General features: G+C 49.0%; 1 protein-coding gene across 4 annotated transcripts in view; it reads right to left on the bottom strand.

Moving 5' to 3' along the window:
- Positions 1-16,460, bottom strand: part of RBFOX3 (RNA binding fox-1 homolog 3) — a 3,087,537-nt gene that overhangs the window by 1,447,731 nt on the left and 1,623,346 nt on the right. The window lies entirely within an intron of this gene.

The following is a 16,460-nucleotide window of genomic DNA, read 5'->3' as shown; positions in this document are numbered from 1 at the left end:
CTTCTCTCCGGTCGGGCGTGCATCACAAATTGCCTCCTCACCCTCCGTCTTTGTCGGTCGTCACCAGAGTCTTTGTCCCTCTGATCAACCTGGGGCTGATTCTGAGTGTTGGAGGTGCTTGGGGCTGGATTGGTATTGGACGGCCCCCATATCGACATCTTGTGCGAGCGGTGTTGTCTTTGGGCCGCTCCCTTCCTCGATCCCAGAATAGCCTACACACCGTCTTGAAGTGACCTTCTTCGCCACAAGACGTGCAGCGCTGTCCGACAGCGGGGCATGTCCCCTCGTGTGGATATTCAAATCCGCATTTGTAACAGTAAAGTTCTTCCGACCTCTTTTCTAGTTGTAGTCTGTTTAGGTTTTCTCCAGCATTGGTAGTCCCGACACTATCAACTTGAGAGTCAATGGCATTTTCAACCCTGGCCAGGGCTAGGATTTCTTCAAGTGTGCAGGATTTTTGGAGCAGTTTCCTGAGGAAAGCTTGAGACTCGCACCCTGATATAATTTGTGACCTTAGGGCCTCGGTGTTTGAGTAGTTTGTGAAATCTCAGTGTTTCAGTTTGGTGCGCAGTCGCATCACGTAGGCATCCATAGTCTCCCCTTTTGCCTGTTTCGTGCTGTGAAACAAGTGCCTCTCGTAGTCAACGTTGGTATGTGGTGCAAAATAGGCTGCCAGCGCGTCTTTTAGATCTTGTATTGAGTCTATGGAGTCTCGGGTCGTTTTGTCAATGTTATCACGGGTGGCAGAGCCTACAGCCAGTTTTAGGAGGCACACTTGCCTTGCGTCGGCGACTGGTCCTGTGGCTCCCATGTAGAGATCAAAGTCCCTGATCCATTTGGTCCATCTGGGACCCATGTTGCTTGTGTCGGTCACATCAAAAGCACCCGGCATCTGGGCTGCCAAGGTGTCTGGTAATTGGTATGGCACATGATCCGGTGTCGGGGTCACTGGCGCTGGGGGCCCATTGCCTTGAGCTTGTGCTCCTTGTCCATCATCTTGACCTGACATTCTGATGGACGTGCGCCCACTTGCTATGTTCGAATTATGGGTGGTAACCTCTTTCACTGGTGTTGGATGGCCGCCTGGTGGGGCATGAGCACCATCCACTTGTCCTCCCTTTTACAGGGTGTTTCACAGCACCACCTGCTGTGTTCTTTGGTCCTGGGCACCTCTATGTGCCCCTTCCTGATGTGTGCTGCTTCCCCTGTCTTATGTGGGCTTAGGGTGCCACGTGGGATCACTTCTCCTGGACTACGTGTTGTTGGTGCACACTTATCCCCTTCAGCAGGTCCGGAGCGGCGCAGGTGCCTTTCTCCGTGATAACACGTGCCCTGCGGGTGAGCCGTACCTTGTGCTTGTCTTCTAGATGCGGGCGGGGCTCTCAGCTCCTCCGTGTATGTTCACCGCTGTGGCCCGGGCTTCTGTGTGGAGAGCAGCCGAGCTCCGGCTCCTCCGCGCGTGCTTCTCCCCATGGCCTGCAGCTGCTCTTGGGGCCAGGCGGGGCTCCGGCTCCTCCACGTACTTTTGCGCCTTCGAGCGATCTGCCTCTCGTTGTGGGTGTGTGTCGGGCAGACCGTGTCTCTCTTGCCAGGGGGACACACCGCTCCTTATCCCATCCTTGTCGCCATTGTTCTGCCTCACTCGAGGCAAGGCGCGCTGCGCAGTAAGGAAGGAGGCAGACACGGGGTGCGGCTAGCTACGTGCTTCTTTATTAACATACTACCGTGAACTGAAGTATCCCCCTCTCTCCTGCGTCACTTCCCCTTCCTTCCCGCTCCCTGTGTCCATCCCGCCTTCTTTGCCCCAGAAATGTCAACGTGACATTAGCCATACCCCAGAGTAGCAAACAGCCTGGTTATTAAGGTGGTCCTTAGGCATTCAATTGTATTTTTTTTTTAATCCAGCTTCATGTTGGTGTCCAGCCTGTAAACTGGGGCCAGGTATCGAACCCAAGCTGCCCTGCCCTGTCTTGTTTCCAAAAAAATCGTCAATTCTCCTCCTCACCATTCAACCAAATAAATATAATAGATCCCCATCTTCAGTGATGGCCCAAAGGGTTCAAAAGCATCTTACTGCTTCACATGACCACAAATGCGGACCGATAATTGACTGCCCCCTGCAGGTAGGAAGGACATCCTACAGTCAGGCACTCAACGCTAGAGCGTCTGGCTGGCTACTTTCTGATGACCATGCCCCCGTTCATGACGAAACGTACGTACACAAGGAGGAATGAGGGCAGCCATGATGCGGGTTCGAGCCTGGCCGGGGTCCTGTGCATCCCAAGCCCCACCATTCAGGATGTTATCCTCCAATCTCTGCAATGAATATAACACTTAGAAAAGGCTACCCTTTTCCCCACTCGCTGCATGGAGTGGTTTGCCTGCCACTGAACGGTACGTCTGGGAAACAAAAAAGGTAAGCTGTGCATTAAAAAAAAAAGGAAAACAGATCTCCATCGATGATAAGGTCATATTATGGAGATTTTCTAGAGGCCAACATGTCACTAGAGAGCCTTTTTGCAAATGAAACCTTTGCAAGATGTAATATTTCTGCATGTTTTGGCTCGCACCAGCATCTGACTTTGCTGCCACTCATGTTTTCAGAAATTGCAACCATACATGCGGAGCCCTGAACTACATCAAAACAATTGGTATCAATAACCACACGGTGACAACACAACACAAATACACAGTGCCATGGTATTAGGCCACTTGAGGCGAGGGTGTTGCTAGGTCTGGAAAAGATCAGGGGCAAAGCTCATGTCGGGACTGCTGGGACTCGGGGCTAGCTAGCCTTTTGGTTGTATCACCTGAGTTTCTATCCGGGGCTACAACCTAAAGACCCGGGGCTATAGTCCCCTTAGCCCCCCATAGCAACGCCTCTGCTTGCAGGTAACATGATGTTGAACTAATTTGAGGGGTAGGCTGGGGTGCAAAACAATATCACAATAAAGGAAAATATGAATAAAAGTGTTTACAACCCAATTAGAAGATTTAATGAGGAGGTAGCGTGTTAAAAGGAGGCGTAATATCAAGGTGTAATATGCTTTAACTCCTTAATGAACTGCCCTGCCTTCTTTTGGGGTACTGACAAGGCGGCGGGGGTGGGTGGCACAGAGCAGAGATCAGAACTCTGTCGCGCAGTTCTTGTGAGTGGGCCTCCTTGTACGCCTGTATGTGCATGAGATTTTCATGCAGGCGTACAACTAATGGATTCCTATGGAATCCGCCTCGGTTTTGCACCATGTGAAGACCAGACAGATTTCACAGGAATCCATTACCAAACGATACCTACGAAGTGTGTTTGCAGGCAGCGTTTACTTGCCCCTGGGACAGAGTGGAAAATGGGCAGAGTAAAAGGGAGTCTGCCTTGCCCACTCCGCCAAGTGGGCCTGTGCAACTGCATGCGGGGGACGCCACAGCGTGTCAGTGCTAACGTTGGCGGCCCTCTACAAGAAATGAAGATTGAGGGACTACTGCAAAACTCCATAATTTGCACATTCCCCACCCTGCTGACTGCGTTATCTTCAGCTTTAGCCTAACACAGTGTCGTTTGTGTCCACACTGCTCTAGCAATGTCTAAATCAGCGTGCTCTCCATAGAAGGGTCTGTGTGATCTCCAAAGGGGGCGGGAGGGGTCCCACTGGCGACGTGCACCAGGCAGCACCGCATCCAGCTGAACATGCACTCTTTGACTTCGCAGTGTTACTTAGGAGCAGTGCTTTAAGTGGGGAAAGAAACCGAAGGGCTGTAAACAAGGGGCGTGACCCAACTATTGGACGTGGGCCCTCATTACGACCCTGGCGGAAAGTGACTGACCTGACCGCCATAGCGTAAATAGCGTTTCCGCCATTGCACGACGGAGCAAAGTGCGGCTAATTCCGACCCATCGGGGACGAGCACTACGCCATGGCGGAAGTGCAAAGTCCGCGATGGCGGAAATGTCCCCAAAACGCCCCTCACCGCCGTCGTACCGCGCCCTAGGTGCAATTCCGCCACCCATCTTAGCGGTCACCGTAATGAGCGGCAATCGGAAAGTACGGTGACCGTAAATATACGGAAACGGAAGTAAAAACATGGTCCCGGAACGGGAAACAGCACACCGTACACCTATAAAATCAGAATTCCCACACAACCATAAAAAATACTACCCTGAGACACATCCCAACCCGTCATCCACCCTAGTGAAAGCAATAAAAATGGGAAAAGTAGCGAAAAAAGCATGCGACCGCAAGCGGCAGGTCCACTTCTCCCGTGAGGAACTCACCGTGCTCACAGAGACCCTCCAGGAGAATGCTGCCGTCGTCTTCTCGACGCAAATGACCAGGACGGCACTTGCGAACAAGGAGGCCATATGGGCCCTGGTGGCACAGCGGGTAAGTGCGGTGGGGACCGCACCCCGCAACCCACAGCAATGCAGAAAGCGATGGGACGACCTGCGGATACGCGTACGGAGCATACTATCCGCCAACCGTAACATTGCCACAGCTACCGGGGGAGGATCGGAATCACCCATCAAGTTGACCCCCTGGGAAGAAATCTGTGCCTCCACCATTGGAATGGAGAGTATAGAGGGAGTCGGAGGGATGGAGAAAGGAGTGCAGACATCCGAAGAATCAGGTAGGTGGGCCAAATAAAACAATGCTAAATCCACAATGTCCAATCATGTGAAGAACCATGTGTCCACATAGTGCAACAGTAACACATGTCCAGGAGAACGTCCACATACATTGGCCTGATAGCGCACTTTAAAACTCACATTAAATACATAAATAATTAAAAATCCTAAAAACACCCTCTACACGTGCAGCAGGCACACCCTAACTGCAGGCTGCAAAACAACTGCATCCTCAATCCACACAAAAATGAAACCACCTCCAAGGCCCCGACCCAAATCACCCTCAGGTACCACCCCAATGCATGTGATACATTGCCATTCCAATTTCCACAGACCCATTAATAACGCTCGCCCTCCTTTACTCCACCACAGGGTCCGGTTCAAACGACGAGCTCCAGGACACCCCTACCAGCACACCTGCAAAGAGGGCCAAGACCAACGGCCAAAGACCCTCCACCTCAGCTGCACGCATCAAGACACGGCAGCAGCACAAATCAAGTGGCAGCACACAGGAGGGAACTTCAACAGGCACCCCAGCAGCCAGCATGCCCACAACAGCACCACCACAGGTCCCCCCAATGGATGCCACCATAGGTGACACTGCATTAATGGCAGCATGCTCCGACACAGAAAACGGGGATGTCGAAGTAAGATCCATCCATGACCTGTCTCAATCCCCCTGTTTGTTTCATACCGTACACCATGAGGATACCACGCAGCGGCACCCACAAGACGACGACTGGCCATCCCCCACAAGCCCTGTGGCAAGGCAACATGAGGTGACCAGCCCCTCTGTGACACCACCGCAAATGGCCATGGCACAGCAGAGGCAACAGTCCCTCGACCAGGTGATCGTGCAACAGCAGCAACTGGCCACGCTCCTCAAGGACCATGCTGATGAATGTGGGGGTACTAAGGCAGCCATAGAAACATCAACTGAGACACTTAGGGCAGAAATGGAGAGAAGCACCGAGAGCCTGAGAGTACAAATGGAGAGAAGCACCGAGAGCCTGAGGGGGGAACTGCATGCGACGTCCAAAGACGTATGTGCTGAACTTGCCGCTGTGCGCCGTGTGCTCACTGAGCTCTCACAAACCCTTAGGGACATGCATGGACGTGAGCAGGCAGAGACATCATCCGTTGCAAGTTCCGTCCAGGGCAGCCCCCAACGTAGATCTGGGAGGAACCTGCGCTCCACAGGCAGGGGTGCCCCTGATACCCGGAGAGGGGGCTTGCAATAGCGTCTGCCCACTGACAATGAGCATCTTTGGACACTGGTGTTCGGGGGGGAGGTAGGAGGGTGGAGGGGGTGTGTTGGGCTCACTTGGGTGGCGGGTCGATGGGGTGTGTAACATAATTTCACATATGCTATAAACATTGCACAATCATCCAATGAGATGTGTGGACATTGATCTTTGTGTACGAGGCCTTTATAGGCGTACAGTCCATATTGTGCATGTTCCAGACACACACAGTGCCACAAGTCCCGTGTCCATGTATCAGCCACCAGGCGTGAGTGCTAGAAGCATGAATCTATGAGAATCTGACGAATGTCACGGCCCTCCTGTGCCTCGCAGACTCCTTGAGGTGCTGCCACATCCCCACCCTCATCATGACCATCTTCAGGTGCTTGCAGTTCTGCGTCAGGGGGCATGGGCACATTTCTACGTACGCACATGTTGTGTAGCATGACACATGCCATGACCATCTTTGCAACCTTCTCATGGCGGTACAGGAGTGCCCCGCCAGACCTGCTGAGGCAAGGGAAACGAGTCTTCAGTAGGCCGAATGCCTGTTCTATGACTACACGGGTACGTGAGTGGGCATGGTTGTAGTCCTCCTCATGCTGGTTCTGTGGGTTCCTGAGTGGTGTAAGGAGCCATCTCTTCAGTGGATACCCGGCATCACCTGTATGTGGACAATAAAGGATGTTTGTGGAATGACATTGCTACGTACGCACCCCCCCCCTTCCTGCCAGGTCATTGCCGCATCACATACCCCACATTATCATGCATGAAATGAGACTCACCGAGTAGCCAGGATCTGTTCCCTGCGTGTCGCTCCATGTAGCGTGGTATTGTAGAGTTCCTCAAGACCATAGAATCATGGATTGATCCAGGAAATCGGGCACAACAATGTGTAATGATCCTGTTGGAATCACACACCATTTGTACATTAAGAGAATGAAATTGTTTTCGGTTGCGGTACTGGGCCTCCATGGCATGTGGGACGACCAATTCCACATGGGTGCAGTCGATGGCACCAATGCAACCAGGTATGCCGCCAAGTGCATGGAATCCCACTTTTGTGTTCGTAATTTCCTGCTCCGAGCGTGGTAGAGAGATGTAGTCGTCTGCGTGCTTCAGGAGGGCATTGAGCACTTGCAATAGTGTCCGTGAGAACACTGGCTGTGAAATGCCATGCAACTGTCCGACTGTGTGCTGGTAGGTGCCTGTGGCCAGGAAGTGGAGTACAGACACCACCTTCAGTAGGGGTGGGATGGCGGTTGGGCTATCTATCATGCTGACAAGGTCAGCCTGTGTCATGTCCACAATGGCGGTTATGGTGTCCCGGTCCAAACGGTAGAGGGTGTGGATCTGCTCATCAGTGAGGTTGAACGGATGAGCTCTGAGGCGTGGGATTGCGGGCTGCCTGCGTGGTGGTAGTGGCTGTGCTGGCGGGCCTTGCTGGCCCTGCCTTGCCCTCCTCCTCCTCCTGCGTCTCCTCTGTGCGGCCGGTTGTTGTAGTAGTTGGTGTTCGTCTTCTTCTTGAAGTTGGAGTACTTGCAGTGCTATCAGGTCCCCCAGGGCCAACATCGCTAGTCCTGCCGGTAGCATTTTGGAGTGGGTGTGGTTGTGGGAGGGGGTTGGGTGTGCAATTTATGTGTTTTCAAGCTGTATTTCCTCCACCTGTGGTGATTCATTCCACCTGTGCAAGCTGCAATCCCCTTTGGGCGAGCACGTCCCGCACACAACGCTGCAATTTGACGCATGCCATCTTGCTATTACAATCATGTATTTGATCCCGATGGCAGTGAAATATTGGTTCATATGTTCATTCTGCTATGGTCCCATTGTTTCACATACTATCTTTGCAGTCGCGAACAAACTTGTGAAGGGTCAGTGGAATGTAGTACTCGATTAACGGTGGACCCTCATGCAGCACTGTACCTCAGTTCACCGACGGGCGGGGCGTCCCATTTGTGAGTGAAGCCAGTTTGCATTTTCACACATTGCCGCACTACATGGATGAATTTGTGATTTCAAGCGGTCACAGATGCCTTTTCGACGTGATGTTGCAAATGAGGAATTCGAAGGACGGCGCTTTCGGTCTTCAGCTAGCGGCGAGGAGACGCCCACAGGTCTGACTGCAAATATTACGTTCTATTGTTTAATGTCCTTGGGACAGGGGCCATGGCGAGAATGCAATGATTGATATGAATAGTATGGGATGCGTAATAGCGTAGTGGACGATAAGGCAGGACGTTCCCAAATACATGTTACTTCACAACACTGGAATTCCGGGCTGGAGCACAGTGGATTTTGCAGACTGCATTACGCACAGACTCAATGGAGTAAATAATCAGGCGTTTTCATACCGGGATGAGGGAATGATGTATGGATGCATGGACAGATGATTTGATGGAGAGTTTGCCATGTACAGGGCTTTTTGGAATCTATCCACCTCCCCTGCGCTATGTGATGCAGAGCTGCCATAGTGGGACCATCGTCTATCTGCCCTTGTTGAACCCTCCCTGTCTCGACGCGCCTTCAAACACTTGTGTCTATGCACGTTACTAATCCCATCGAATGGATTCTGTTTTGACAGACGCATGCACACAAACACTCGTTTGTAATAGTGTTTTCACCTCGATTTTGATAGTTATGATTCGCAAGTGATTTTTGGGTGGGAATAATCCTTTGGAGTGGGCTAGCATGCATATGGCTGTAGATTTAGTGTGATCATTGAAGTGAGTAATACAAATCAAGTTCTGATGGCCATACTATTCTTTTTCATTTCATTTGGGTGACAGGTATCTCCTCCCCTTTTGCCGCTGCCATCTGTATGCCACTCCTGCAGATGGCTTTTACTCCCGACACCTGCTGCTTCGAGTTAATCAGTGGAGCACCATTACGATCTTATGGGACGATCGCCAATGGGCCACATGCCCTTACGCAGAACTAGTGGCTAGGAGCAACATTTCGACCTTTCAGCTGGACTAGTGCCTACCTAATGGGACGGCCCTGCGGTTCTAGGCGCTTCCATGTTGGCTTTTTGAACGTGAATGTAGCCCCTGTGTACCATGAAGGAACAGGGCGTCACACAAGAAGAAGCTGGTCATTTATTGCGGATGCAGCCCACAATAATGAAATATATTTTGGAGTTCATGACCTAATGGCTGTATGGGCTTGGTGATTTTGTGGTGCATTAAATTTCTATTCTGATATTAACCGTGTAGCGTTCTTCTTTGCAAGTAATGTAGCATATCCCTATTTGTGGAGCGATGTATTGTGAGAAGATCTGCATTGGGTTCCGGCTTCTGAGTATAGTTGCGTGGTACTGTACTGGGCGCGTTTGCCTACGAAGCCCAGTGTGGTCAGGGATAGGGGCTACCATTATAACTGTTTTAATGATGTCATGCTCAGGGGCGGGGGATTAGCTTTTGTGTAACAGATGCAGGTCAGCCAGGTGGATTGGTGGAATGATGTGATTATCAGAATATGGCTGGTCACAGGTGCCTGTGTTTGCGTGCGTTTCTTGGAGGGAGACTGAGGTCATGTCCATTGGAATAGCTTCTGTATTCGTGCCATCTGTGCCCTGCAGCTCCCATTGGCCCCTCTTGAGATGAGCCTGGCTGCTCAGTCACTCTGCCAACTTGTGTGGTACATGCTTATGCTGATGGTTGGTTTGTTTACTGGCAGGAGTACAGGGCTGGTGCAGTCTCCCTCAGGATACTGCTTTGAATGTTGCCTTACACTGGTGTCAGTCGATGGGGGGGCCTGTTTTTGTTTGTCTCATTTTTCTGCTCATGTTGCTGTACTTGAACCTTCACATGCCTGTGCTGCATCAGTGCGGCAATGGTGCCATGGCAAATATGGATGGCCACTCACAAGGCACTTGGAGCCCCTAGATTCATTTGTTCGTTGGCATGCATGGGTGACTTGTACATTTCACTGGTTGCATTGTGTGACTTCATTGCACCTACGAGGAGTTGTGCAATGTGGCCAGGGAGTGGTGTACAGGCACTCAGTAGGGCCGTTTACGGTTGATTCGCGATGCCGTACTTCTCACCATGGCGGAATGGTACTTTCCGCCATGCTTGATGGCGTTAGGTACATGTCCGCTAGGGTCAGAATTCGCGTACCGTTGCGCCATGGTGGTAATTACGGTTTGGCATGGCGCGCGTGCGCGTACTTGGTGCAGTTAGCGTTGGCGTTCACTACGGTGTCGCTAATGGCATCGTACTTTACGGTGACGGGTCATAATCGCACCGAGCGCTATTCGATGGCGGTATTGCATTTCCGCCATCGTTTTTCGATTTCCGCCAGGGTCGTAATGAGTGCCGTGGTCTATAAAGAGTTGGGTGAGGCCTCTATAACCCAAATAATACATAACTCAGCCAGGAAATACCAGAGTAACGTCTCATTGCGGACACCCAAATGATTGCAGTGACACAGTAATGCGTATTGTACGGGAGATTCGCTGCTAGTTTTGTTTACTAAAAAGTCTGCACTTGCAACGAAAACATGACCGTTTTCTTCAGAAATATTGCATTTAGTTGCAGTGGAACTTGGGATGGCCGCTCACCTATACATGGCTTCCTGCGCATGCGCAGTCATTATTCTCATTTAATAGATATGCTTCTTGATTTTGAATTGCACTAAATAAATGCGCAGGTGCTTTGCAATTTGGTTGGACGCTGGCGAGCTTGGCCCTGGGGAGCCTTCAATAAGTGCCCCACACAGGGGTGTTGCTAGGTCTGGAAAATATCCGGGGCGGCGCTAATGTCAGGACTGTTGGGCCTCGGCGCTAGCTAGCCTTTTGGCTGTAGCCTCGCAAATTCTATCTGGGTGGGGCTACAACCAAAAGACGCGGGCTATAGACGGCTCAGCAGCCCCCTAGAGACGCCTCTGGGCCACCACAGCAGAAAGCCCACTGGTTTCCTTACTTGACTGCGCGACCGCCACCCAGCAATACCAGTGCTGTGAAAATGCAGGTGTGCACTGCTTTCATAGATTGTAGCGTCTTCTGGTGGGTGACTGTATTATTTCAAGGCACAAAGCCTATATAAATCCATCCATATACAACCTTTCTTCATCGGGTGGCCGCCCAGCAACATGTAACATGAGTGTAGTGTTCACAATGCTGTTAGTATAAGTAGCTGGGAAGATATGGGCCGGACAGTAACACTTTTAAGAGTGATTGAGTTCTGCTATTAACACGTTTCCTCAACTAGGGCGTTTCTTTTTTGACTTTTGAAATTCTCTTGTGGTCTGGGTGTAGCTTTTCTCCCCCAAACAGTCCACAATATCTACCTTCAAGCCCAAGGCCATCCAGCAAGTTCTGCAGCAGAGGCTGGTGATTTCCTATCATTCCCTTTGTGCTGTTCTCCTAATGTGACGCTGAACCCTGCCAGGCAGCCTTTTGACAAGCTGAGATGCACGATCATCTCCCTTCTGCCCCTCCCATGTGAACAGATAACAAAGCCACACATTTAGTTTATGCACTTCTCTGAAGCGCTGTGCATGCACGGGAGACTTCAGGCTGCCGCTGCCTTTGTTACTGAATCGGGCTAGTAGAGGACATATGGGATCCCTGGCAGAGCCCCGGATCGGGAGAAGTGTAGAAGACTACCGTGGCTCTGCCATGGATAGTCCCTGCCCACATAAAGCCCTACTAGCAGTACTTCACACGTGTTCAAAGTGCAAGGATTGCACACCTTTGTACACAATAAGATTATGTTATGCTTTGCAACAGGAAAGGAAGGGGTGACAACATGTACTAGTAAGTCCCACCCATCTTCCTGTCTTTTGTGGATCCAAGTGTCTCTCTGGTTAATTGAGCTCTCTGTGACTCCTGATCAAAGCGCAGGTCTCCCTTGAAGTTTGTGGTAAGAACAGACTTTCTATCTCCATCAAATCACATATTTCTTCCCTCTGGAAGGGGGTTCCCTGCAGGGGTTGCCTACTGTAAACAGTTGTCCCAGTCATTACATTAACAGCCTTTTATACAGAGGGGTGGGAGTTAGCTTCAAGTTGACACATTGCATATCAAAGAGATGATAGTTCTGTGACAAGGCCTCTTTGCAGGCCTGCTTTCTTTTAACTCTCAACAGTATGCACTGCCACCACACAGAACAGGGAAGATCCATGGAGCCTTTGATATTAATTAGGCTGTCACATTCCAGCTAAATGTGACAGGGATGACTGCACTTGTAGTAGACTGTGTCCCCCTGGGGTACACTTGACTATGTGTTTGTTGTGCGGCAAGCATAGGAAAATGTGTTTAGATTAGCCCCACACATTTTCTGAGGTTGATCTCCCATCATTCCATTTCTTACAACATTTCAAAAAAGACCAGTCGTCCCCACACTCCCGGTGTGGATAGACAAATTCCTCACACCAGCAGCCACGGCACAGAACGCAGAGATGGGCCTATATACCAACGCTGCAGACAGAGTGGGTTTTGGGGCATGTTTTGGAGATTAGTAGTATATGCAGAAATTGCCTGATGCATGGAGTATCTGTGGTTTGGTGAGGAACCTGCCTTTTTAAAGCTGTTCCCTATTGTAGCCTCGTACCTTGGTACCGGCACATGATTTCCATAACATCCCCATAACACAGACCATCAACAAGCAAAGGGCTACTTGCTGTAAGGTGCTGAGGTCATTGAAGAGCGTTGTCTTGATGTGCATGAAGGTTTACATCGTATTCAAAGCGAAGCACATTCCCGGCATTTTCAACCATGAGGGCGAGGCCTTCTCTTCTTTTTTGATACAGGAAATCTCGCGATTTTATTAGACTGCGCATCAGTAATTACCCATTCATGGACGACATATGAAGTATTGATTTCCCTGGATAGAGGATCTGATTGCGGAATCACTTGTACCAAAAACAAACAAGCATTGGTAGGCCAACTGTTTTGGCTTTTGTGTAGGCATGCGAAAGGCATTTGCCAAACACTGCTGTCGTGGTATTAACGGGCCAAAAGTGGTAGCAGCTGCAAAATGGTGCGAGTACCTGGGCATATAATAGTAGTACTTGGCAAATTCCCAATACTTATACACAAGCAGAAACTGTTGTCTTTGCCAATCCTGGTTTTTAACGGGGCTTGAGTGAAGGACACGCATAGTGCTTATAAATCGAGTGGCTAAAGGCAGACCTCGTTAAGACATTCTTATTACAACAGTAGCACATTTACAGCACAGCATTTGATGGTGAGGCTTGAAAAGGTTAGCTCAAAGAGTTCCCATGAGGATGTTCTCTGGGTGGAAAGGGGCAGGAGGTGGGTGGGAATGACCATAGGGATTAATATGGCAATGGGCAGCCAACGGGTGGGTTAATAACCAAACAACCCCTACGGCTTTGTGTCCCTCCTCATATGCCTTTTCTCCCTAGTTGTATTATAATGCAATAGTTTTGGCTTATAGATGGCACTATAACTAGGAGAAAAAATGTCTCTACCAGTGGCCTCAAATGTTTGTGACGAGTATACATTCAATGCAATATGCTAAACCTACCGCTCTCAACTCAGTATTATCCGAGCACGTCCTAGCACAAATGTAGCTGTGCGTGGGCGGAAAAACACCACAATCATCTCCGCCACCTAGCATCTTCCCCAGTGCCGAGTCTTGGGCACACCAAAACCAAAGATGGGTCGCACCTTTCCACTCCCCCTCTTAGAGGATGTCCGGCCCTAGACCCTACACACGAGGACTTCTGGCACCGAGACGTCGCACCCAACAATGATGTAACTACGCTGCTCAACTGCAAACTCCTCTTCTAGGTATCTCTCCCTCTGCCGGCACTCTCTATAGTGCCTCCCCAACATTTTGCTGGTGCTCAGTGGCATGACCACAGCTAAAGCCATGCACTGAGCATCTATTGGCTAGCGCTGCAGTGCTGTTGCCTTTGTCCACTGTCGAATACTCGAAGGTTAGTGCCAGTATTATTTTCCCAGCCCACCAGAATTAGGGTGTTTGCATCAGGTCCAGAGCCAGGTTAAGCGGATGTACTTATCACTGTGGAGCTGCGCCGTTCTTTGCTGCCGTGTGCCCGCACCTTCTAAAGAACCTCTAGTGCAATGTCTCCCGGAAAAAGAAATGGAGTGCCCTATCAACTCTTGCATCTTCCGGAAGCTTCCAAGATGGCACCACCAGACAACAGCTGCTTTTCTTCGCAACTGGTGAATCTTTCAATATGCAACAACATAGAAAGCACACACACACACAAAAACACAGGCGAGAAATAAATCAGCCAGGTGCACCCTCTTGAGGCTGGTCAAGGATTGACATTTACCCCCTCATTCCACCTGCACCTAGACCCCAAAGTGGTGTCCAGTTTCCTCCGACTGCTGCATGTGCGCGTTCACACACACACACTCAGTCACACACATGGGCTAATACAAAAACCCAGGGATGGACTGGCAGGGATGGCATTTGGGGGTCGCACCTGTGACCCCTGAGGTCTCCCTTGCCACCCATGTGATCTCCCTGTGGTCTCTCTTGCTAGCCCTGAAACAAGTTATTTTTTTTGTTTGTTTTTTTTACAAATTGAAGCTCCTGTGCTGTGGCCAGCACCATGTGGCTCTTTGTGTCTGGAGTGGCTGGCTTTCTTGATCAGGACTCTAAAAAAATCAGGGGGTTCCACGAGTGTAACACTTTGAGCAGTGACCCAAAATCAGAAAGAATAGGAATAACAAATAATTTATCTTTCTGGAATTCTATACAATAATTGTGAGACTCATTAAATGTTTGTTTCAGGCACACTTCAGGGGTGAGCCCCTCATTTAGTCTGTTCTTAAACACCTAAAATTCACAATGCAGACAAAAACTTCCAAAAAGCATTTAGATTAGAAAAAGCATCCATTGCGGACTATGTATATTGCTTATCGCAAGTTGCAGTTGTAGCATGTTCTTTCTGTCATTGTCTCTGTTACGATCACCACAATCATTCCATCTGGGTGTCCTCCGTCACTTGACAAAATCCTTGGGCCTAAAAGCTTGTGTACACTGTAGAAATGTCTGACCATAGCTCATAAAGTGGTCCTGGATTTCATTGTGCCACAATGAATGCTTTGTTGTAATGTGTTTATCTTTCCCATCTCCCTGGCATGATGTTCAGGATGTTTGTTTGTATGTATGAGGTAACGAGTGTCCAGTGTCCAGGATGCCATGTGAGTGCGCTGCTTTCCTTGCTCTACTCTAAATTCTTTAATACACAGTTATGAACCCTCCCAATGGTATGTATTTTGCCAACCTCTGAACCCTGAAAATGAGATCCAAGCAGGCTTGGCATGTGGCCAACTTTGTACCAGACCTGCAGATGAACTGGCCTGCTGTTAAATCTCAGTTACCAGTTTTTTGGTATCCACAACAGTGTAATTTGCTTTCTGACTTCGAGAACATTCAGCCATGTAATTGCTCATTTTACTATGGCTGGTAAGGTAGATCAGTGGGCTCAGTGCTCGCTGCTGCAATGTATGTGCGATCTACATGTTGCAGGTTCAAATGCCGGCAAGGCTAAAAGAGCCTTTTATCTTTCTGAGGTTGATAAATGAGTGCCAAAACAGGCTGGGTGATATTGTATGTATATATGTATATATATATATATATATTTTTTTAATGTTTAGTTTTTTACAAACTTTTCGAAATATACATTTTGCTTCCAAGTAATCTCTAATCTCAAAACTAAAACTATCCGAGAATGATATCAATTTCACAACATGAGTCCATCTCATTTCAATCCTTATTGTTAAGAAGAACATTATTTAAAAATGTAATTCCATATATTGTACACATATTGGTTCTATATAAAGCGCTAAAGCGTAAGTGCGATATAATAACACATCATTATCATTTGGCCTTGGACGTCTGCTTGCATTTACAGTATTGTGGTAATATGGGCCTACACACACTGATATTAATGATACATATGGTGATCCATTCTTGTATGAAATGTATATCATATATAGTGATATCGTAACCATATTTTTCGTATTGTACTTAGGAGCAATGCTATGTGATGCCACATCATGTTTTTTCAAGCGGTGAAAGGTCGTGTTCCAGCGCTTTCCGTGATGTCACTTTGGGGTGCAGTCAAATGACATCACTTCCTATGATGCCATCAGAGGTCATGGGTCGTGCGATGATAACTTGTGACCCAAATTGTGCCTTTTAAAGAATATTTATTCAGCAACACTTGTCAAAACTATTAGGCGCATAGTAAAGTAACTCTTACAAATGGCTTACATAGGCCAAAAAAGTGGGCCACACCAGCATTTTGTTGTTTTGGTTTGGCCATGGGCCTATTGCCCTATAGGCCAGTCCGGCCTGCAAACACCCAAAATCCCTCCACATCTGCACACCACCCACAAAAACGCAATACACACACAGCTAAAGGAATCTTATACGTCTCTGACACATACACTCCCATGTAACAATCACAAACAATAACACACCTTCATAACCCACATGCAAAACACTCATGCTAAAAACACCTGTCCACAAATCTACCAAATACCAACAAAATAACATCACAATTCTGCTACTCAATCCCCCATATATTAATCCCCTTTCACATCAATAGGCTCACATAATAATCAAACGCCACACATCCAAACA

The sequence above is a fragment of the Ambystoma mexicanum genome, chromosome 3q, assembly GCF_040938575.1.
Source record: "Ambystoma mexicanum isolate Mex_15411 chromosome 3q, UKY_AmexF1_1, whole genome shotgun sequence".
Lineage (NCBI taxonomy): Eukaryota > Metazoa > Chordata > Amphibia > Caudata > Ambystomatidae > Ambystoma > Ambystoma mexicanum.
This window is presented reverse-complemented; position numbering and strand designations above follow the sequence as displayed.